Below are 23,283 nucleotides of genomic sequence, written 5' to 3'. Positions count from 1 at the left end.
CCTTTTTCCCAATTACTTGATTAAAATTCAGAAAATCCGTAGTTTTGCATTGATTTCTTTTTTATAACTAGTAAGCCATTGAATACCTCATAAAGTTGACTGTAAGTTGTTTTCTGAGGCAGTGATTTCCAAGCCTTTACCTTAGCAGTCATCCCTGACTGGTAAGGTTTATTCCTGTGACATGTTTCTTTTTTTTTTTTTTAAGATTTTGTTTATTTATTTGACAGAGAGATAGAGAGCACAAGTAGGTAGAGAGGCAGGCAGAGAGAGAGGGAGAAGCAGGCTCTCCACTGAGCAGGGAGCCCGACGTGGGGCTCGATCCCAGGACACTGGGATCATGACCTGAGCAGAAGGCAGCCACTTAACTGACTGAGCCACGCAGGCGCCCCGTGTGTCATGTTTCTTAATTCTTTCAGTTTTCGGAGTATCATTTATAACACAGAAGAAGGAAAAGGAGGGGGAGGAAGAGGAAGAGGAATTTTTGTTGGTGTTCCTGATTTATTCAACAATATTGCTGTACATGCCAATATAAGCCTTTTTTCCCCTAGAGATATAATACAGCATCTGAATGTACTCCTTTCAGTGAGTCAGCTGAGATAGACATGCTAACTTATTTACTGGACATGACTGGAGTTTCTTCTTTCTGTTTCTTTCTCTTTCTCTTTTTTTAAAATAAATTATACCCCTAAAGCTTCATTTATGATTTCCAGCTTATGCTTCTTTTTTTTTTTTTAAGATTTTATTTATTTATTTGTCAGAGACAGAAGGAGAGAAAGAGAGGGAACACAAGCAGGGGGAATGGGAGAGGGAAAAGCAGACTCCACGCTGGGAGCAGGGAGCCTGATGCGGGGCTCGATCCCAGGACCCTGGGATCATGACCTGAGCCAAAGGCAGACGCTTAACAACTAAGTCGCCCAGGCATCCAACCTTATGCTTCTTTAAAGTGTATTTATGTTGTTATGGAACAACATAAATACAGACATTGTCTAGATTTCATTTATTTTTTTCTGATTTTTATTATTTTCTCCAGTTTTATGATTTTTTTCATCCATGTCTAATCTGACAACGGTTTTTCCTCATGACTTGCCTTCACTTGAAAAAGTATTCATCTCAGTTTTCCTCGAAAGTATTTTTTTCTCTTTTTGCATGCATATTTAGTTTAGTAAATCTGTAAAACAGATCACCTCACGGTAAGTATAGCACACATGAAAGAAATAGGAGCAGACATATGACTCTTGACTGACCTGGTGGGGTCAAAGCCATGTTGGTAACCGGAGAGGGCCCAGGGGCATCCGGAAGGTCTCGTACGAAGATCAGTGAAGAGACAATTCATATAATATTCTTGGGGACAACTACCACGCAGAAAACACTCCTGTTATAATTGATTGATAATTGATAGACACAAGGAGAGGACAAAGAGAAAGTGAAAAATGAACACAAATATATGGGTAGCTTTAAACCCGGATGCATTTAAAATCCCTGGGGAAGCTTTTAAACTTACTGATGTCCTGGCATCCCCCAGACAGACCATCAGTTAGAATCTCCAGGGCTGGGATCTGGACATGAGTATGTTTAAAAAGTTCCACAGGGAAGCCTGACGTACAGACAGGGCTGAGCCCTCAGCTTTAGTATAACTGACCTGTTTAAGTTAAAAAAATAAATAAAAATGATTATTCTCACACAGTTACCTTGAAGTGTTTCCTCCCATCAGAGAAAGGGCGAAGGACGTTTTTGTTCTACCTTCAAAGTACGAGGATCACTGTTGACTAAACTTGATGAGGAAAGTCTGCCTGTCGCAAATGGGGTAATCTCATAATGGCTAGAAATGGAAGTCAAACACTGTTAGGCAGAAGGCGGCCGGTCTTGCCTGCGTCTTAGTCTGGTCAGCTTTGGCTCTTTTCACAACCTTTAGTAAGAAACACTCTGCCACTCAACAACAATAAAAATTTAGAAGTGTGCCTTTGATAAGTACTTTTACTTAGTGTATTTGCTTTTAATGAATCCACTTTCAAGTATGTGTTTTGCCATGGGCTTCCCTAGGTGTATTCATTCCATCCCTAATTTTTTTGTTTAAATGTTTTATGCTCTTTCCCTAAGAATGTTGAATCCATTATATACACAGTGAAGGACTCCAAGGGGACTCTTCTCCTTGAGGTGTTTTCTTTTGGGAATTTTTATGCCCCTTCCCCAAATGTAATTTTTAACAAGTAAAATTTATCTCTTGTCCCTAATTCTCTAAACATTTTTGGATTGTCTACAATGGCTAAGAACTCGTAACCATTTTACAATTTAAAAAAGGAACTTGATGAAAGTTTAACGAGGCATGTAAAAAGCTAGAATTAGGATACAAATTCATTCCTGGCCTTGTAGTTTGACATTGTTATATGTATGCATACATCCATTCATATATACATGCATACATGTTTGTTTGGTAAACAAATAAAACAATACAAAGAAAAATTCTAAACAGCCTGCAGTGAACATCCAGAGTGGTAACTGTTGGAGGAAGATTTTTATTACTTTCAAATGTTTAATTCCCTTTGTTCTGATGTTGAAGAGAATAGGTGTATAAAGATAGCAATCCCAGAGGAGAGTCTGGCTCCATGAGGTTACAGCTCAAGGATTCCATACAAAAGGCAAGGAGCCCATCTCTTGTGGTATGGACAGGACTCTTCAAATGTAGCCCTCAAGATGCTGCTTATTTAATTTTGAGTGAAACACTGTTTCCATTAAGTCATCTTCCTTGGTGTGTGTGTGTGTGTGTGTGTGTGTGTATGTGTATTCATGTATTCTTACTGGTTCATTTCATCGTTTTGGCCAAATTATTTTCTTGACAATTTTATTTTGGCTTAAGTCACCTATGTTTTTTTTTCACATAGCTAATAAGCGATAGAGTTGGAACTCAAGCTTTGGAATCTCTTACTCAAAACCCTACATGTCACAGGCTACAACATGGATGAACCCTGAGGACATATGGGAAGTGAAATAAGCCAGCCACAAAATGACAAATACTGTATAATTTCACTTACATGAAATCCCTAGGGGAGCCAAATTTAGAGAGACAGAAAGTAGAAGGGTAGCTGTCAGAGGCTGGGGGTGGGGGAGGTATTTTTTAATGGGTACATAGTTTCTTCAGTTGGGGAAGATGAAAAAGTTCTAGAGACGGATGGTGATGATGGTGCAAGACAACATGATTGTGCTTAAAATGACAGAACCATATGCTTAAAGATGGTGAAAGTGGTAAATCTTATATTACACATATTTCGCCACAAATTTTAAAATGAGGAAACAAACCCATGTGTTTCCCAGTTTAACAGGCTGACTCATCTAAGGCCTTTTATTTTATTTATTACAGATAATACATAATTAATTTTTATTTTAGCCTGGTCGATTTTAAAGATCTCTGACAATAAGTCAGTCATTTAATTCATGAGAAAATTAAATGTATGGCCCAAACTTGAGATAACTGCTGAAGAGAGGCTAAAATGGTGATTGCCGTTTGATTAGAAACTATGTATATTCGTGACTATAAAATCCCTTAATGTTTTCTTATATATGAAGTGTGTTTCACAGGTTATAAAATGCTTCTAGAGATATATATATATATATATATATATATTTTTTTTTTTAATTCTCGTGATCAATTTACAAGTATTATCCACATTTTAAAGATCAGAAAATTAAGGTGGAGAGAAAAAAATCCTGTAGAGAGAAGTCTCTGACGTCACGCTAGAAACTCCCATTAGATGCAAGCGAGAGAGAGAGAGAGAGAGAGAGAGAGAGAGAGAGAAAGGACAAACAAGTAGAGGAGATTTACCAGCAGAAGCACCACACCCAGATTGCTGTCTCTCTTTAGGGAATGGTCCTCCTTGCATGAAGGCACATTAAAGATATTTGCAGGACAAGAGGTCGGGGAACAGGACGGCAGAAAACACAGATATGGGGATTGTGCGGAGCTGTATACAGGGTCAGTCCATAGTAATTTTGAGATTTGATGCTTCCATTTTGCAAACCTCCATATTTGTCTTGTTAGGCACAGCAACACCTGAGGGAGAGTTTATTAAACTTAATATTGAAACCTGAAATTGGTAACCAGCACACTGCTTTCTTCCCCTAGCTCCTTAAACTCTTAGTGCTTATAATTTACTTATTTCTTTACACACACACACACACACACACCCCTCGAAAGTAGACAACAAAAGCCAAGGACCCCCCAACACAGCCAACAGAAAACAAACCTCCCTTTGGTGTTTGGATGGAATGTCTCCCATTTATGTGTGGGTCTGTTGTCTTTGCATTATAATGTAAGTGCCCGGTGGGCGGAGACCCTGTCATTCTGGATTAACTCTCCCACGGGTTTAGTGAATCACCACAAGCAGAGGAGTGCTTATTAAACATTACTTGAATGACTGATAAGACAAGTAATTGTGCCAGAAGAAATGCTAATTTTAAAATGTCTCTAAATTCCTGAACTTCACACGTGGGAAGTCCAGTGACCTGGGGTAGCTCTTGGGAATTAGTAATCCGATACAGAATCTTTCCCCTTTGTGTCACCTGTTACAATTTGGCCTCCCTTTGCTGTGGCTGAAAATCATTACCAGCTGACAGCTCTCCCAAGCCTGGTGTCTGCAACCAAAGCAAAGTGGCGAATGTTGCTGACACTGGGCAGGCAACGACCTTGATCCATACATTTGTCTGGATTGCTTAGATAATCCAGATCACTCTGTGGAGTTTTGGAAGTCCATTTTGATGGATATTTATTTTACTAGGTTACTAACGGAGTCTGAAGACAACAAATCTTTCTTTTATCTGAGGCAAGGTCTCAAATTGTTAGTTCTGCCTTTTATTAGTGTTATAGAAAGATGAAGTCTCTATTTTGATTGAACAGTCCTATAGTAGAAAAAGATCTATCTGAGGATACAGGAGTCTGACTGGTGCTTAGAATGAAAATAGAGTGGATCCAGATAAAATCAGAATCTCCCAGATCACACCATACACACGGAAGCAGATTTGGGAAACCACATTGACTTTTTTGGCTACACTCAAGTGATATCAACTCAAAGGTATTTTAGTTGCAAAGTGAAACAAAACAAAATTTAAGTGCATATTGCTGGTCTCCCACTAAAACACAGGACAAATGCTTACCTAAATAGAGATGCTATGGTGTCATGGAAAAATGAATGGGCTTGGAATTACAAGAGCTAGTTTTCTAAGCTAGCTCTACTGTGTCCTGGCAGTGTGATTTGGTCAGTGTGAGCCCCGTCTTCATCTAAACAAAGGGCAACAGTAGTATGTGCTTTAAAACAGGGTTGTCTATGGAGAAATTCCAAATGCCAAATGAAAACACACTCCTTCTCCAGGAATTAGAGCTTAATTCTTCTCCCTGTGACTATGGACTGTACTTAATGACTTGCTTCCAAAGAAGTGTAAGGAAAGGGAAAAACTGTAACTGTATTGTGCAGACAGCTGGCAAATACAAACTTAACCAAGTGATCAAGGTCAACATCACCAATGATAAGTAACATCAATATTATATGCCCTGTGAAATTATGTAATGAATCGGGCACTTCACTCTGTGGTATTCCTCCCCCCCAAAACCATAACCCTAGCCTACTCATGAGTAAACATCAAACACAGATTAAGGGCCATTCCATAAACTGGCTAATCCATACTCTTCAAAAGATATTAACATCTGGGGGGAGCTAGGTGAAGGGTCTATGGGGACTCTGTGCTATCTTGGTGACTCTTCGTAAATCTAAATTTATTCCAAAATAAAAAGAAAATTTAAATTATAATTGGTCATGGTAATTGAGATGATGCACAGGACAGGAATTTGTGGATGCATACGATTAGAAAAATGTGGAGAGTGCTATTATTATCAGAATAGCTACATTTAAACCTCAGTGATCCACAAAATATATTAATAGTCAAGTACGGGACTGATCAATAATGTTTGGGGTTCTAGATGACCAGTATCCCCAAAGTCATGATGATTTTCAGGAAGAATGCAAGGACTATCCATGTACTCTATTTGTAGGCAGCTCAGATCATGATTTGTGTATTAATAACCAAATAATTGATAGAGTACATAAATATGTAAATTTCACTTATACAAACTTGGATGAAATTGGGCAGTAAATTAGAAATTCAAAATCTATAAAGATTAAGGTAATTTTCCATTTTCTTCCGAATTGGCAGCACTAGCTAAAGCAAGATCAATATTAATTAAGAAACCCACGGAGAAGAATAATAAATTACTGAAATTGGTTGGTTAACAGAAGTTGTTATGTAATTCAGAAGTTAGAATTACAGAATTAGACTTAAAAGGAATTTTACAGATCATTTTGCTCCAATCCTTTTATTTTAAGGAGAAAGGAAGAATATTGAATTTGGAGATGATGTAAAGCTTTTTCAAGATCTTCCCACTGGCTAGCAAGGACATGGAATGTGGATTTCTTTCATATCCCTTGGACACAGGGATTCTTTATGAGGGGCCATGAGCTTGAAGGGTTTCTCAACCCCTGAAATTATATGCAAAAACGTACCTGTGTGTGCATATTTGAATTTTTCTGAAAAAGGCTCATAGCAGCTTTCATCAGATCCTTCAAGGAGCCTTAATCTTACAAAGGGTGAGAACCACTGCTTTAGAATTAAAAAAATTACTCATTACAACTGTTCTTAGAACATTGCTAGACTAATTTGTGTCTACAACTTGCATCATATTTTATTTATTTTATTATTTTATTTTTAAAGATTTTATTTATTTGTGAGAGAGAGAGCACATGAGCCGGGGGAGAGGGGCAAAGAGAGAGAGAGATGCAGACTGCCTGCTCAGCAGGGAGCTCAATCCCAAGACCCTGAGCTCATGATCTGAGCCCAAGGCAGACACTTAACTGACTGAGCCACCGAGGCACCCCCAGCTTGCATCATATTTTAAATAGAAAAAATAGTAGCTGGGGTCTGATTGGTTCCCAGAACTTACCACATTCTTTGGAAAAATCAGATGATATGATTTCATCTGGACCTATCACCCTTTCCTCTGTGAACAAAGTAGGCTTCCGTCGACGAGGTAAAAGATAAATGATGTATTGAGCACCTATGATGTGCTGATCCGTAGCTATATTGATCTAATAGCAATACTAATATCTTATTTCACAAATGAGGAAAGTAAGGCACAGAGAGACTTGGGAAGTTGTCTGAAAGTCACAAAGCTAGTAACTGTTAAAACCATGTTTTCTGCAGCCAAATGCTGGGACTGGTACTTATAACACTACACTGTGCTTCTTTGTCTCTGATGTATTAGATATTTATAGGGTACATTGGATAAGCAAGCTTATCATTGTACTTTGTAGATATTCTTGTTTTGTAATAGTAGAGGCAACAGAATGTGAGGCAGGAAGGATGGGCTTGGTAAGTAAGATTATATAAACGGGAGTAGTTCTGTTTCACCTCCTTCTAGCTCACCTTGGACAAGCAACAAACCACCCTCAGTCTTGGAACCACCCTCAGTCTTGGTTCTTTGATCTACAAAATGGGGATAATAATATTTACTTCATAGGGTTGTCCTGATGATGATATGAGATAATGCTTGTAAAACACTGAACAATGTTCTTGCCAAATAGTTTATGCTCTTTAAATGTTAGCAATTATTAGTATAACTGGATAGGCTAATTCTCACTTCAGAATATGTTTTTCTTTTCCTTTTTTTTTTTTTTTACGATTTTATTTATTTATTTGACAGAGAGAGACACAGCGAGAGAGGGAACACAAGCAGGGGGAGTGGGAGAGGGAGAAGCAGGCTTCCCGCGGAGCAGGGAGCCCGACGCGGAGCTCGATCCCAGGACCCTGGGATCATGACCTGAGCCGAAGGCAGACGCTTAACGACTGAGCCACCCAGGCGCCCCGAATACGTTTTTCATCAAACAAGGAAAGAGGAGCAAAAAGGTTGCCACGTATAGTTAAACCTAACATGGTTTAAACGAATTCATGAAGATTTCTATTTATACTGATATCAGCTTTATAAGTTTCTAAAATAGCCAACTGGAAAGTTGCACAACTCTGTGGATAATCTAAAATCTACTGAATAGTACACTTTCAGTGGGTGATTTGTATGGTATGCGAATTAGATCTCAATAAAGCTGATATCTTTTTTAAAGTTACCATGGCCGAAAACCCATTAAATCTAACCAAACATTTAATGAAGGATAGACATTTAATTTTTAGAATCAAGTCATGTCAAATGCTAGTAACTGCTCCTTTTTTGACCCTTTTGTTCTTCTAGAAGTTGTAGAACCTATTTTCTGTGTACTAATAGACTTCATTGAACTCATCCAGTGGCCTGAAATACAATTACAAAAATGGTATTATAACATATGATCACGGAGTACCCTAAATAAAGGGAGTCTGTGCCTCAATGTGCCCGAATAGATAGGAAATTTCCATATGTTACATTTAGATAAATGATTTGTGTGGCACATTTTATGTATAAACATCATGAGTTACAGTACTTCTGTTGAGATGCATTCGTATTCTACCATGGTATCCAGTGAATTCATCTATAAATTGCATGGAAATTCTGATTTATAAAACACTGCTCCTCAGGGCTTCCTTCCATTCATTTTTCCTTTTGCTTTCTGGTTACTATAACATTTTGCAAAGGATCAAAGAAACATTCATACAGCGTATCAATGCATGTCAGTGGCTTGAATTTCTAGATGTACAGAAAAATGGCATCTTGTTAAAAAAAAAGGCGTGTCCTCAGGAAAGGTGTTGAAAAGACATTGAAATCAACTTTGTCAGTCTTTTTATGGATCCAATTGTATTCTGAACAGCCAAAATGCCCTACAACTTTAGAGTCTTGATAGCTGTTTTGATGCTCAGTGATTCCAACTTCACAAATCAAAGAATACAAAGGGGCCATTACATGACCTATGCGAATTCTCCCACACACGTTTACTCCTTACATACTCCTTTGAGATGAGCTGATGTGCCCAAGTTGAAAGTCTGAAAGTTGGAGGGGTACGGGCTTTCTGTCGGGGATCTGCCATTTAATCAAATGTAAAATTTTTGATCTGGATTAGCTGTCATAGTCTCCTCATTTGTGAAATATGAGCAAGAAGTGAATATTCCTGAGACAATGAAACTTCGCGTTTTCGTATAAGATAACCTCTATTGTCCTCGACGTCCCCATGCTTAAAAAGTAACGGCATTAGACAAGGTTACCAAGAAGAGCATCAGCTGTCAATTGCGCCTTATCCAAGTAATATCAGATGAGAACATCGAAAGTATTTTGCAACTGGTTTCTATTAGGAACCACTGACTCTCGGTAAACTTGAACCAAAGAAGGAATTTGCAGTTTGAAAATGTTCAGCATCTCGTCTTCATTTAAAACTGCTTTTAAGGCCCTATTGGTCCAGGGGAAATTTTGAGGTATTGTTCAACGTTCTCTGTATTCTCTGAACTTACCTTTGCAGAAAGCTCTGTGTGAAGCACAAGTCTTCAGAGCAGTGAGTCGAAGCCCAGAGTAATCAGGCGGTTGGCAGAACGTCCCGTGGGCGGCGGGGGTGGGGGGGTGGGGTGGGGGCGCGCTGCTCCTCAGGGGAAATTGCTACCTGTTTTCCAATTAGTCAGAAGCTTCGTGGAGGAAATAAGACTTCAGAAGCTGTTTGAGTGATGGAAACAAGACAACTTAGGACTAAGTGGGGCCTGTGGACCGCGCCAGGTGCTAAGTATAGCTTGAGAGAAGACGGGAAGGGGATGGAGATGTGATTAAATGCTTAAAGGTAACAAGAAACACAAAGAATGCACGCAGAGTCAGGAGTGTGTTATGTAAGTGAAACCGCATGACCCGTGCTGCTTGGCACCCACACGAGAGTCGTCTGTACCCCCAAATCCAGTTTTTGGGTAAACTGCCCCACAAATACTTGGCAGAGGCCCCCCCATGTACCGGAATTACTCCAACCGGCTGACTTTGAAAGCTGCCTCCGCAGTAATGTTCCAGGATGCTTGAGATCTAGTTCGTATGTCCAAGTTCTCCAAGAGAAGGGGTGGTAGGGTTTTTTTCTTTTCATTCACTCATTCAGCAACTTAATGAAAAATGCACATTGATTGAAAAGCAGTGTGCTGGAGATCTAGGACAACAAATGGAGCGAGGTCCTGTCCCCTTAACTCTGTGGTGTATACTGATACCAAAGCCAACAGTGGGCTCCATGCCCAGAGGGGCGCCCCGGGCAGGAAGCAGACCCAGGAGAGACACCCAGGGAAGGTGGGAGGTTGTAATTCAGCCGATCCTCCAGGGATGAGTGCCAGTTAGCTACAATGTAAAGAGACAACAAAGAAGAGATCAATATAAAAGGGCTGAGAATGAAGGAAAAAAATCATACATGACGTCCATGGCTATCAATATAAGGGACAGTGGTGAACCCCAAACATTGCAGTTTTGTGGCTGGGAAGATGGAACTCAAGTGACACTATGTATAAATTTGGTGAAGCTGAGCACGGTGGTGGGATATGGAATGAAGATGAAAAGCATTGTCTTGGATGTTGCAATTTTCGATCACTAGGAAGCTAGAGGGCTAATCTCTATGTCTCAGATATTGTTAAAGTAATAGTTAATGGTTATTATTGTCTTACAACATTTGAATCTAGCTTAAAAGAGAAGAGGGCTTGGAGCTAAATATGAAAGCTCATCACAACCACATGAGATGAAAACAGAAATTTCTATGACTATTGATAGCCATGGATGACAGAGATGATATTTATTACCACAGACAGCTAAATTTCTATGTACATCAGAGACAGAGAGAGAGAGAGAGAGGAAAAAAAAAAAAAGGAAACTTTTGAGAAGCAAATGTACTGACAGGAAATGTCTACTTAAAAAAACACGTTGGTCCGGAGAGGCGACCTTCATCTTTCACTCTCGAGATTAAACATAAGCAACCTCCTTTGGGCCAGGTTCGTGACAGCCCCTCTCCATTTTTAATTTCCACTGGTGTGTCATTGTTAATAAGAATCTATTCATATTTCTCAAGGGTATAGTTCGTTCCTTCGGGAGTATTACTTATGGAGATTTCCCACAATCAGAAATCTCAATAGCTCTTTTAAAAATCTTTTACTTTCCTCCAAATGTGGAAACTAGTTTAGAAATATCAGCCATTGATAATTCAGAAAACTTTCAAGTGAAAGAAAAGTTCCAAGTGGAAAAAAGATTAATTAGCCTCCACTTTTATGATACTATAGAACATTAATACAGAGTATTTGACATTAGTGGCAGGAAAAAAAAAATTAGAACTTGCTATTAGACTCGACTGTGATCCATCTGCAGAATTTCTAGAACACCTAAATATGTCTAACCCTGGGGTCAGAGACCATGTTACTGATTGTCTTTCTAACCGACATTAGTACTCCCTAACGAAGGAGATCCTCAGCACTCTTGAGGAAATATTTTTAGAGAAATTCATGAAGAGTGTATGATATCAAAAAGTATTACTGATTGGGGGGATAACTGTTGGAAAGGGTCACACAAAAATACAAGCATTTCTTTATTTCTATTTTTCTGTTGGTAAGCAGTACATGTGTATGATGACGCAGTCAAACAGGACAGCACTTATGAAAACCTCTGTCTAAACTTCTCCACTTTTTTTAAAAAAAACAAGATTACTACCCTTCGAGTCCCAGAGATCTCTTACAAATTCCTTTTTTATTCCTTGATCAAAAATATTATAAATATTATCAACTGAGTATCTTTGATTTCAGCCAGATGTTGATCAACAGATTAAATAATTCACACTAGCCTGTGAATGACTAATAGGAAATATCTACCAATGGATATTTGCTCCTTAAAATGTGAATTTGTTAACCAAGTCAAATCTCTAGTGGGTAGAATGTGTTGAGGCCCTTTTTTTTTTCCATTGTCACGGAGGTTGCTTTAGGTGCTTCCCATGCTATGTGTTCTCTTAGGCTATTATTTCTAAACCTACCTATTTCCGCTCTTTAATTAGTCTGTCAGGGAATAAAATTCATATGGTAAACATTGTTTAGCAATAAGAATTTTACATATATAATTTTACTTCCCTTTTGTCAACAATATAATAATGTAAAGATTTTTTAAAAAAGAGAAAAATATCATTGTCTCACCCTTTAACCTGGATTATTTTTAATTATGTGACTTTTCTTCCATTCTTTGTTTATCACCAAAGACACATTTTGACATGGTTGCAACCATAATATAGTGTGAACTATGCTTGCAAAATGCAAAGACAGTATTAATAAATATAATAGCTGGTATGTGTTGAATGGCAGGCACTGGATAAATTCTTTTTCTGCATTTTAAAATTTCATCCTCACAATGGCCCAGTAAGACCCATAGAATCATTGTTTTCATTTTCTGTTGAGGTAACTGGTGCAGGGCGTTTAAGTGACTTGCCCAAGGTTATTAAACTGGTAAGATGTGAATTCAGGCAGCTTGCAATCAGATCATCCTAGTGCTTATTATTGTTATTAAAAAGCCATACCTGATTTTCCACGACAGTGTGGGCACTAGGCATCATAACCATTAAGTGTTTTAAAGTTATTAGGTGAAAAGGTAGCTGTTTGTGTCTTAATTTGCAATTATTACTAACGATGTTAACTTTTTTCCTTGTCTTTGTGAATCCTGCTTTCTTACTTGTGTCAATTTCAGGTTTACAAAACAATTTAAGCAACAAATAAGATCTCTGGGAAGATTGTTATGGGTTGAAGCAAAGTCACCATATGGGTCAGAACAGTTTGTGTGACATTGTTTCCTCTTCATGGTTTCATTCCACGGAATGAAATGAAAAGATGCTACCTAAGAGAATTTGAGTCATATGGTCTGACATGTTCACAGTGGTTTAAATAGCTGTACACTTAGCATGGAGAGAGAGAGAGAGACAAAATATGCGATTTAATTACAATTGCTGCAATGAATTTCAAGTTGATCTTGCTTCTCCCACATGAGTTGACCACAATTTTAAGCTTGGCATCGCCTGAAAGCTTGAGGAATGTATTTCCAGTAATTGCCAGGCCACTTCATTGTTCCTCTGTATACATAAACACTAGGCTGTGATCAGAGTGGTCATGCTTGAGCTGTTATCTGAAATTCACTTTTGCTATAAGGATTGACTAATCTGGTTCCTACTGACGGCGGTTCCCATTTACTGTATTAGCTCTCTCTCACTTCAGTGCCACACAACCCCAGTTAGGGAGAGCAAAGCAAAAACTGTTAAAAGTAGTAGACGTGTTAGTCATCACATATCAAATTGCTCAAACATCTGAGTTGCAATCAGTGTCGTTTCCCCCCCCCCCAACCCGGCAAGTAAAAAAAAAGAAAGAAAGAAATTAAACAATATCCACTTGTTGGAGAAACAATACTGCTCTGCGCTGAACAGGTTAAACAGGGAGGCTGCAAATTAATGATTCAATGGGAAATAGTGCATGCTGCAGAACTCTTGCAACAGCTTCCCTCGCTACCCCCCCCCCCCCCCCCGCCCCCGTGCTTCATCATGGCTTGGCCTTTCTACCCTTCACCCCTGCCCTGTCATTATCTGCAGATGTTATCTGCCCAGCATATGTTGTAACCTATGAGATTCTGAGCGTTGTTCCCACCCTGCTGCACTCACCCTCCTCCAACCCCTCCGTGCTGGGGCCACAGTCCTTCCAGAGGGGGCACTGAGGATAGGACAGAAGGACCGAAATGCAAAAGGGACCGGGAAAGGAGATCTCTCACGTGAACATGAGGTCCAGACTGTAATTTATCGCAAGCACGATTTGATGATCGCTGTTTCAACACAGTTGAAAAGTAAATATTTATCTTCTGAGTCTTAAAGAACTTGACGCTATGCAATGGACAGCAAGATCCTTTTCTTCCTATCTCAAGGGCCCTCGTGTTTTATGAAATGAGACATCTCTATGATAGATGGGACCTGCAGAGGAGTGATTTCCCAGTTCCTCACTGGCTACCACAATCACACTATTAGTGCAGGTAGAAATTTTTCTTGATCACTATTTTTGTGGAAGAATGAAATCTCATAGATGATAAAATCAGGTGACACTGTTTCACATCTACCTCTTATATTATATCATGGTACAGTAAATATAAACATGTTCACTACCTAATGTAAATCAATAGTGTAAGGCAAAGACACGAGCTGATAGCAAACGAAAAGCAGTTATTTTACCCCAAACCTAAAGGTAAAAATTTGAGAGGCATCATTTGTACAAATGAAACTTGGTAACCGAAAAAGTAAGATCAAGTTGGATGGCTATGAAAAAAAACAGAGAAAATCGGTTTGCGAATCTGTGAAAAATATGAATGTACCTTTGGGAAGAAAATACTCTAATGCACTATTTTAGTGAGAGTACGAATTTAAAAGCTATTTAATTTGCCTTGGTGCTTTTCTTTATTTCTCCATCTAATTAATTTTGATTGTTTTGTATCTTCCCAAATATAGACAAAATAAACCAAGAAAAAATGTAAAAAAATATAAAATTCTATATCGAGGTATATTTCTTAAAATCAATGTAAAATGGCCTTCCCATGTCTGACCTGATCTTCTCTGTTTAAGGTCGCTTCTGTCCATACAAGGAAAAGCATTGTTGAACTCTCAGGAAGGAAGATGGTTCTTCCATTACAAATAGCAGCAATGATGGGTTTTATAAACCATTTGCCACCTCTCACCTTCTTCCCATTTTCACTGCATCATGTTCAAGGGACAGTTGGGACTCAGGCAGCTTCAGACTGCAGAAACAATCCACCAGGGTTGCCACAGAGACTATAATTTGTTCAAAGACAATCTCAATTAAATTAATCTAAAATGCCATTTTAGAGTTTTCAATTTCTTCCAGGCAGCAGCGGAGAGTTTTGCTAAAGGCCCATAAAATACAGAGAATTGTTAAATAATATTCCCTTTGATAAAACCAAATCGTCCTGAGAAATCTTTGGAAATATTTCTACCATATGTCTCTGAGATAAGATCACAAGTGTTAAGTAATGTGGTAACTTTTAGCAGGTTAACAATCACAGCTTAAATTTCATAAGACCTCTGGGTAACTGTCATGACCCAGAATCAAAGTCTTTGGTCTTTGCTTTCACATATTTTTACACAATAAGCTCCATTAGCAATCTTCTCAGATATTCTCAAGTAGTTTCATATTTGCAAGTGGTGATCAATTTTGTAAAAACATACATTAGCCATTAAATTGATATTTCCCTTTGGGAAGCATTTTCATAAACATTTACATTTTCTCAAATAAAAGACCTCAGCTCTTTTATCATAATATTTTGGAGGGTCATTTGTTGTGAAGCAAGAAAAAAAATGAATGCTGGGATTTGAGCTTAAATATATATAACTTCATGGGACTATTCTGGTTGCTGGAAATTGGGTTCTAATATGATATTAGGCAAGTGTCACTCTTCAGTATTTATTATTTTATATTTACACTTTGTCCCTGTTTATTATTTCTGAATCCAGTTTCTTCCTTATCTTCTATATAACCAGTTAGCTCTATCACTAACTGGTTATGGGATCTTGGGTATTTAGTTTAATCTCTGCGGACCTGAGTTCCCTCAGCTATATGTTGTGGCAGGAATTGACCACTTGGTTGCTAAGATCTTTCCTAGTCTTGACAGCCTTGGACACTGCGGTCTGTATCTTGTAATAGTCCATTTGTTCCTAGGCACAATCAAGGAACACTTCAAAAGGAAACAGTACAAGTGTCGCCACCTATAGGTAGAAAATATACTACAATAATGAAAGACAATGGTCATATCCAGGTAAAGAAGACCATAAAGAAAGGATAGGAGTTCATTTTAACCCCTATGAATCCCAAACTCCACCCACAACCGTATTCCTGAATGTTTCTCTTTTCTTCTTCTCCTTCTAATATTACTGCAGGTTTCGATCTATATTATAGCTCCACAGTTAGCTTTATTTTCCTTCTGCATATTGTAAAAACTTGACCGATTGATCTAGATTTTGAAATTTTACAATGTATGAAAAACTTCATGACTTCAATATTATTAAAGGCTTAATGGTTTTTTTTTTTTTTTTTTTTAATTTGACAGAGAGAGATAGCGACAGCAGGAACACAAGCAGGGGGAGTGGGAGAGGGAGAAGCAGGCTTCCTGCCGAGCAGGGAGCCCGATGTGGGACTCGATCCTGGGACTCCGGGATCATGACCTGAGCCAAAGGCAGACGCTTAACGACTGAGCCACCCAGGTGCCCTAAAGGCTTAATGTTGAACCAAATTTCAGGTTAGGTACTCAGGAAAAAAAAAAAAAAGGAAGGATGAGTACAAACCACCTGGAGGAAAGTTTGAGTCATTTTCTAATTGAAGACGTTGCCGCGGCTTTATGGATTCAATTTTTAATGAAAATGAAACAAAACCATTGTAGTATTGCTAGCATTAAGATACAGTAGATAAATTGAAGCTCAGCTTCAGCTTATTTCCCTGTTACGGCTAAGGGGAAATCTTCCCTCAAAGAAAAATGAACAATTAGAAGAAGAAGAAAAAGAAAAAAAAAAAAAACCCTTGATAAATTAAGAAACCATCTACCAGTTAAACTGACATTCCATATGCAGAGGAAGCAATTTCCATGCATGTTATAAAAAATGTGTTAAATCAACTAACATTGATATAACTTCAAGCAATTAGGAGAACGCTAATAATGATATGAGTCTTCAGCTGTAAATAATTATGCTGCCCCAAGGCTATGCTTTAATTCTGGCTTGCTGTATCTATAAACAATAATCAAACTGCAAAGCAAGTTGTGTTGTTTTTGTTCACAGTTTGTGAAATGATTTTTATACCCTACAGTGATGCTGATGGCTATTTTGACCTTCAAGAACTCCGGCCTGTGAGGCTAAGAGCTAATGCGTACTTTCATCGATCTGAGTTGGAGACACACAGCGGGTTATAGTGCCTGTTTTCCATGAGTACAAAAGCTGCTATCGTCAATCAGTGTGTGTTGTGAAAAGGGGGCTTGCTGCTGTGACTCAATAAATGGGGACATTAGGAGGAAATGTTCTAATTGCTGCTACCCACATCTTGTTAATGAGTAATGTACAGTTAGACACCATGCAATTGCAGCTAAACTGTTTATACAATTTATTCTTATGTTGCAACTAACATTTAACATAATGAAGTATCATAATTGCAACCATTAAAGTCAAGATTAAGATTTGTTTAATTAGAATTAAGAAAATGTAAAATAGAAAACTACTTTCCAATGTTGGGTTTACAGGATGGATTCAGCAGTACGCAGGGGGAAAAAATGCGGAGGGCACTGGTAACAGACATTGTATACATAAAATTGTTCGCTGGAGGTTTCTTCCTTGGATTTTTTGGTTAATGCTCTAGTCCAAAGTATAGAGAAAACAAAATATAAAGGGCATTAACTTGGCCACCTATAAATATAGAGTGTTATTATTCAGATCGTTAGAGTTGTAGCTTTTAAATTTCAGAATTTACATTACCCCTAGGCTAAACAAATAATATCTTAAAACACACAACTCACATTACCATCAATGCAAGCTACCAAATGAATTAGGGAGGAAATAAGCCCCTGACTTTGTATAGGAAATGTCATAACTTTGTAAAGCCAAATGGACATTAAACCTCTATTTTAATTATCTACATGTCCAAACACAGGCGCTTATATAATATGATATTTTTACATAAGCGAAGGGACAAAACATGGTTAATGGAATGCTTTGAGGAACTATGGCTTGTCCAAATTCATTAAGTGAAACCGTTTCATTTAGGTCACGTCATGTTTTCTTTCCCCTTCCTACTTTGTTAAATGCTTAGAGGTTCCAAGGTGCTACCAGCCATAGAATTATCTTGGATTTTCTCTTTCTGAGAACTGCTTTTCACCCTCTTATAACACTCTCTTTCTAAACAACTCAGAAACTCCAGTTTTTTCCCTCCTACGTCTACATTTTGTTCTCAAGCTTCTTTACTTTGGATGAGAAGTTCTCCTTTTGTCCCTGCAGAGTCTATCAATACCAGACTCTGCTGTAAATGGAGTCCAGGGGAAAGAGTACCAGATTTGGGGAGAGATCTGGGTTCTGTACATCCATGTCCATCTTAAGCTGGTCATCAGAAATCTTGTGCCTTCCTTTTTCCCTAGACAGATAAGGGTAACTCTCTGTCCTGTCCTCACAAAAGCTTTGAAAGAATCTAATGCCTTAATATAATTGAAGTCTCGCTGAAACTTTCATGTGCTAGAAAAAAAATGCAACTTGAGGTTCCCTCAATGGAGGTTGACCTATACTGATTTCATTGATTGCACTGATTAGTTACCTTGAATGAGGGATAAAAAGCAAGGCAATAGTTCATTACTCCCAAAAGAAACATTTTTATTTTCTTCCTTTCTTTTTTAAAGATTTTTATTTATTTATTTGAGAGAAAGAGAGAATCTGAAGCAGACTTGCACTGAGTGCAGAGCCTGATGTGGGGCTGGACGGCGGGGCTGAATGCGGGGCTTCATGCAGGGCTTGACAGGGGCTTGATACCACAACCCTTAGATAATGACCTGAGCTGAAACCAAGAGTCAGAGGCTCAATCGACGGAGCCACCCAGGCACCCCTTCTTTTCTTGTACCTAATATGCACCACATTGAAGGTCTCAGTATGAATCAAGTTACCAATTCCATAAAAAAATAATATCAAGTCTTTGTTTAAAAACTTTAAGCCAAATTTAAACAAGCATTGCAAATTATCTCAAAAACAGAGATCGTGGATCTCTTCTCATTTCTTCTTAAACAAAACTCTAAATTAATATATGTGTACAAAATAAGTGATGATCTGATTTTTGTAGCAATATATCCAAAGGTAACTGTGTTTGAGAACTCCAACTGATTGGCTTGCAGTTACAGTGTGGTATGCAATTGTTGATATCAGATTTCTTGGCTTACTATGGAATTTATTTTTATAGTCTTTTCCCTTCCCCTCCATTATAAATTTAAAACGACAGCTTAGTTTTTGTATATACTTAAAACGTATAAAATTTGAGTTTATCAACTTGTAGAAATGCTTAAGAACTTCAGCTTACAAATGCAATTAAATTCATTTAATCCATTTATTTAATCATTCGACAGCTATTTATCAAGAATCCTGATGTGTATCAGTCACTGGGTGGGACCCTGGGGATAAAGAACGCACGAGGAGGGATACGGTGATTTGGAGAAGGGGACAGATGATGACTCGCACTTTGGACATACTACCTTGTCTTTCTGGGAGACTTCCAGAAGAATTGGGTGAATTGGTGACATTAGAAATGATCGTTGACTGATAATATGTTAAGATCTACGGCCCTTCATCAGGGTTCAAAACATACACTTTCTATGGGATTGTGGAAAAATCGACAGTGTTCAGTATGTTGATTTCAAATGTTAGGTGGCTTCTGCTGTTATATAGGTAATTTAAAAACAGTTGACAGTTATTTTTAACTTGATGATAAAGGAACAATTGTGTTTGTTTGAAGTAGGAATTTTCTAAACTTTAACCAGATTTGCACTAAATGCTTATGTGAGTGAAGGAATTTGTGTTAGCCTAATTCTCATAGTGTTTAAAGCAAAAATTAGCCCTTCCCTTCCTTCTTCCCTCCCTCCATCCCCCCATGTCCTCACTGTCTAAGATGGCAGCCACTAGGCACCCATGAGTATCTGGCCCCTAAAATGTGACTAGCGTAACCGAGGAACTAAATTTTAAATGTTATTTAATTTTAATTCATCTAAATTTAATTTAATTTTTATTTTTTTAAAGATTTTATTTATTTATTTGAGAGAGAGAGAGAGCAAGCACAAGTTGGGGGGGGCGTGGGGGGAGGGAGAAGCAGACAACCCACTGAGCAGGGAGCCCGATGTGGGACTTGATCCCAGGACCCTGAGATCATGACCTGAGCTTAACCGACTGAGCCATCCAGGCACCCCTATCTAAATTTAATTTTTAAAAATGAAGCAGTATACAATATTTTCTGCTAAACACAACTTTACTGTTTGGTAGGGCTTCCTTTCTCTTTAATTGTTGAATTGTGTGAGCTGTCACTGTTGTAGTGAGCATTTGGGGCACATGTGTTGTTTCTAGTATAACTCAGAACCACATTATTGAGCCACTCTATGTCAATGGATTGATTTAGTGCGATTTTTTTTTTCCTATTCACCTAAGCAATGTTGTATTATATTTATTTGAATATTTTATGAAGACATCATGAATTACAGTGATCATGATGTAACTCATAACTGGTAATCACATGGATGTACTTATTATTTAATTATCTTATAATAAAATATATTATGCTTAAAAATTAAGCATGGGCATATTTTGAAATTCAAAGCAAAGTCATGCTACAGATATAGAATTGAGTGGAGATGAAAAAGCATTGGAACAGCAAATGAAAAAAAAGATCAGAAGAAGGTGTCACAAATTTCACCGAGAACAGTAAATGCAATTTGCTGCAGCAGAGCAAATTGGAGAAGCTGGTTTGTTTGCTGTGCAAACAAATTTTTAAGATGATAAATTTGGCAATGTAAAGAGGCATTTTCTGAAATACATGGTGAATTGCTCAGTTTCCTCTCAATAGTCAAAAGGAATCGATGAAATTAGGTGCTTGAAAGCAAAATTAGATGTCCAGAAAATGACTTTTAAGCGATTTCTAACACTATTTGAGCTTGTAAAACTGGCAAGCTATAAAATAGCTTGGATTCTCGCACACACAGAGAAAAATCTCAATTTTTAGCTGGAGAGATGATAAAAGAATTGTTATTTTAGTTATGAAAATTTTGTTAGAAAATTATGAGGCTAAGACTAAAGAATGTTTTATACAAACTAAAAGATCTTCAGTTAAGCTACCAAATAATTGACTGTAAAGTACAAGACCTTATGAACAATATCAGAGATCAATTTATTCAAAATTAAAAAAACTGCAAGTACTATTTAGAAGCTTTAGATGAGGTGTGAGGTACAAGACACTGCCCTTTGAATAACTTTGGGTATATTTTGTCTTAAAGACTTCCAAATTTATGAAGACAGGTCAATTCGTGGCTTAAAGAAAATTGAGCTGATGGTGCAGATGGTTTTGAATCCTACACCTGTCAAAGAATTTCACCTAGATATAAGAAGTTTAGTTTTTATAATGACGGACAGTGCTCCAGCTATGTTAGATCAAAAAGCAAGTGTGTTGGAATTTTAAAATGAGAGAGAGATGTTTCCCTTATTTCTTTGTTTCATGTGTAATACGTAAGAAAATATTTGTGCAGGACTTACCAAAAACAGATTCTATGAAAAAATTGCAGGGATATAGTTATTAAAACAATTCCATCTAGATGTGCAAATGTCATGGATTATCGCCAGTTTGTAGAACTGTTGAAAGAAATGGAAGACAATACATTTAATGATTTTATGTTCTTGCCAATGCTCACTGGTACAACCATAGAAGAGCATTACAAAGGTTTTCTACACTGTTAGCTCCACATGAAGAATACTCAGTGTAGTTGGTGGGAATGTAAGATGGAGCAGCCACTCTGGAAAACAGTATGGAGCTTCCTCAAAAAGTTGAAACTAGAGCTACCCTATGACCCAGCAATTATACTACTGGATATTTACCCCAAAGATACAAATGTGGTGATCCCAAAGGGGCACTTGCATCCCAATGTTTATAGCAGCAAAGTTCACAATAGTCAAACTATGGAAAGAGCCCAGATGTCCATTGACAGATGAATGGATAAAGAAGATGTGGTATATATACAATGGAATATTATGCAGCTGTCAAAAAAATGAAGTCTTGTCATCTGCAACGATGTGAATGGAACTAGAGGGTAATATGCTAAGTGAAATAAGTCAATCAGAGAAAGACAATTATCATATGATCTCACTCATATGTGGAATTTAAGAAACAAAAAAGGATCATAGGGGGAGAGAGGAAAAAAATGAAACAAGATGAAACCAGAGAGGGAGACAAACCATAAGAGACTCTCAATCATAGGAAACAAACTGAGGGTTGCCGGAGGGGAGAGGGGTAGAGGGATGGGGTAACTGGGTGATGGACATTAGGAAGGGCATGTGATGTAATGAGCACTGGGTATTATACAAGACTGATGAATCACAGACCTGTACCCCTGAAACAAATAATACTTTTTATGTTAATTAATTGAATTAAAAAAAGTTAATTTGGGAAAATCAATTAATCAATCGTCACCAAAAAAAATAAATAAATAAAGTAATGGTTATATATTAGTTAAGATAATGCCTGCTAAAATGACCCCTTAAATATATAATGACTCAGAAAAAAAGAATACTCAGTGTATTCAATACTCAACAAAAATAGCAAAAACAGCAATGGGATGTACGTCTTCTCACTAAAAATACATAGCATATAAATGAGCCGAATTTGCACTTCCAAAGAAAGGAAAGCCTCTTTGTGACTTCAGTAGGCAGGTACAAGAATTTATGTTGAAGTCAGTAATAATGCCTTCATGATCAATAATAACAGCTTCATACATTTCTTCTAATAAGAACCAACATGAAGAATATTTTAACTGTAATTGACAGCATTATTGGCATTATAGGCTGAAGAAGCTACAAAAAAAATTGAGGAAGCTTTGTTGATATTGACAAATTTAAAGTTGCTTTTCAATTTATATCTTTTCGAATTCTATGTTAACAATACTGAATTGACACACAGCTTGCGATTTACTTAACTTGGGCAGATAAAATTTTAAATTAATGTGCTTTTGATTTAAGTTACATAAGTCCTTCCAAAAGAGCTGAACCAGACCATTTTTGTTAATGTAACTCAAGTACTATAGGAAAATGGGTTTTTGTGGTAGTCAATTCAGTTATTGGAAAACTTGTAAGAACAATGTGATTATGTGAAGCTACCTTTTCAACTGTACATTTTATGAAATCTAAATATAGTTCAAATGTTATCTTTGAAAAGATGTGATAGAAGTGTAAACCAGATATCCAATTTTGAAGATTCTGTATTAAATAAGAATGTTAAATAGCTGGTTATTTTTTAAATATATATTACATGCTAAAATAGTAATGTTGGAAATATTGGGTAAATGATATGTATTATTAAAATTATTTGACCTATTTCCTTATACTTTTATTTGATGTGGTTACTAGAAAATTTAAAATTATATTTGTGGTTTACATCTTGTTTCTATTAGACAGTGCTGATCTAAGTAAGTCCTACCATTCTTCATTTGTCTTTCCTTATATTGATGTCTAGGATTGGTTTAATGAAAAATTATCCATCCTT

The sequence above is a fragment of the Neomonachus schauinslandi genome, chromosome 8 (genome assembly GCF_002201575.2).
Source record: "Neomonachus schauinslandi chromosome 8, ASM220157v2, whole genome shotgun sequence".
NCBI classification, from domain to species: domain Eukaryota; kingdom Metazoa; phylum Chordata; class Mammalia; order Carnivora; family Phocidae; genus Neomonachus; species Neomonachus schauinslandi.
Note: the sequence above shows the minus strand (reverse complement) of the source record.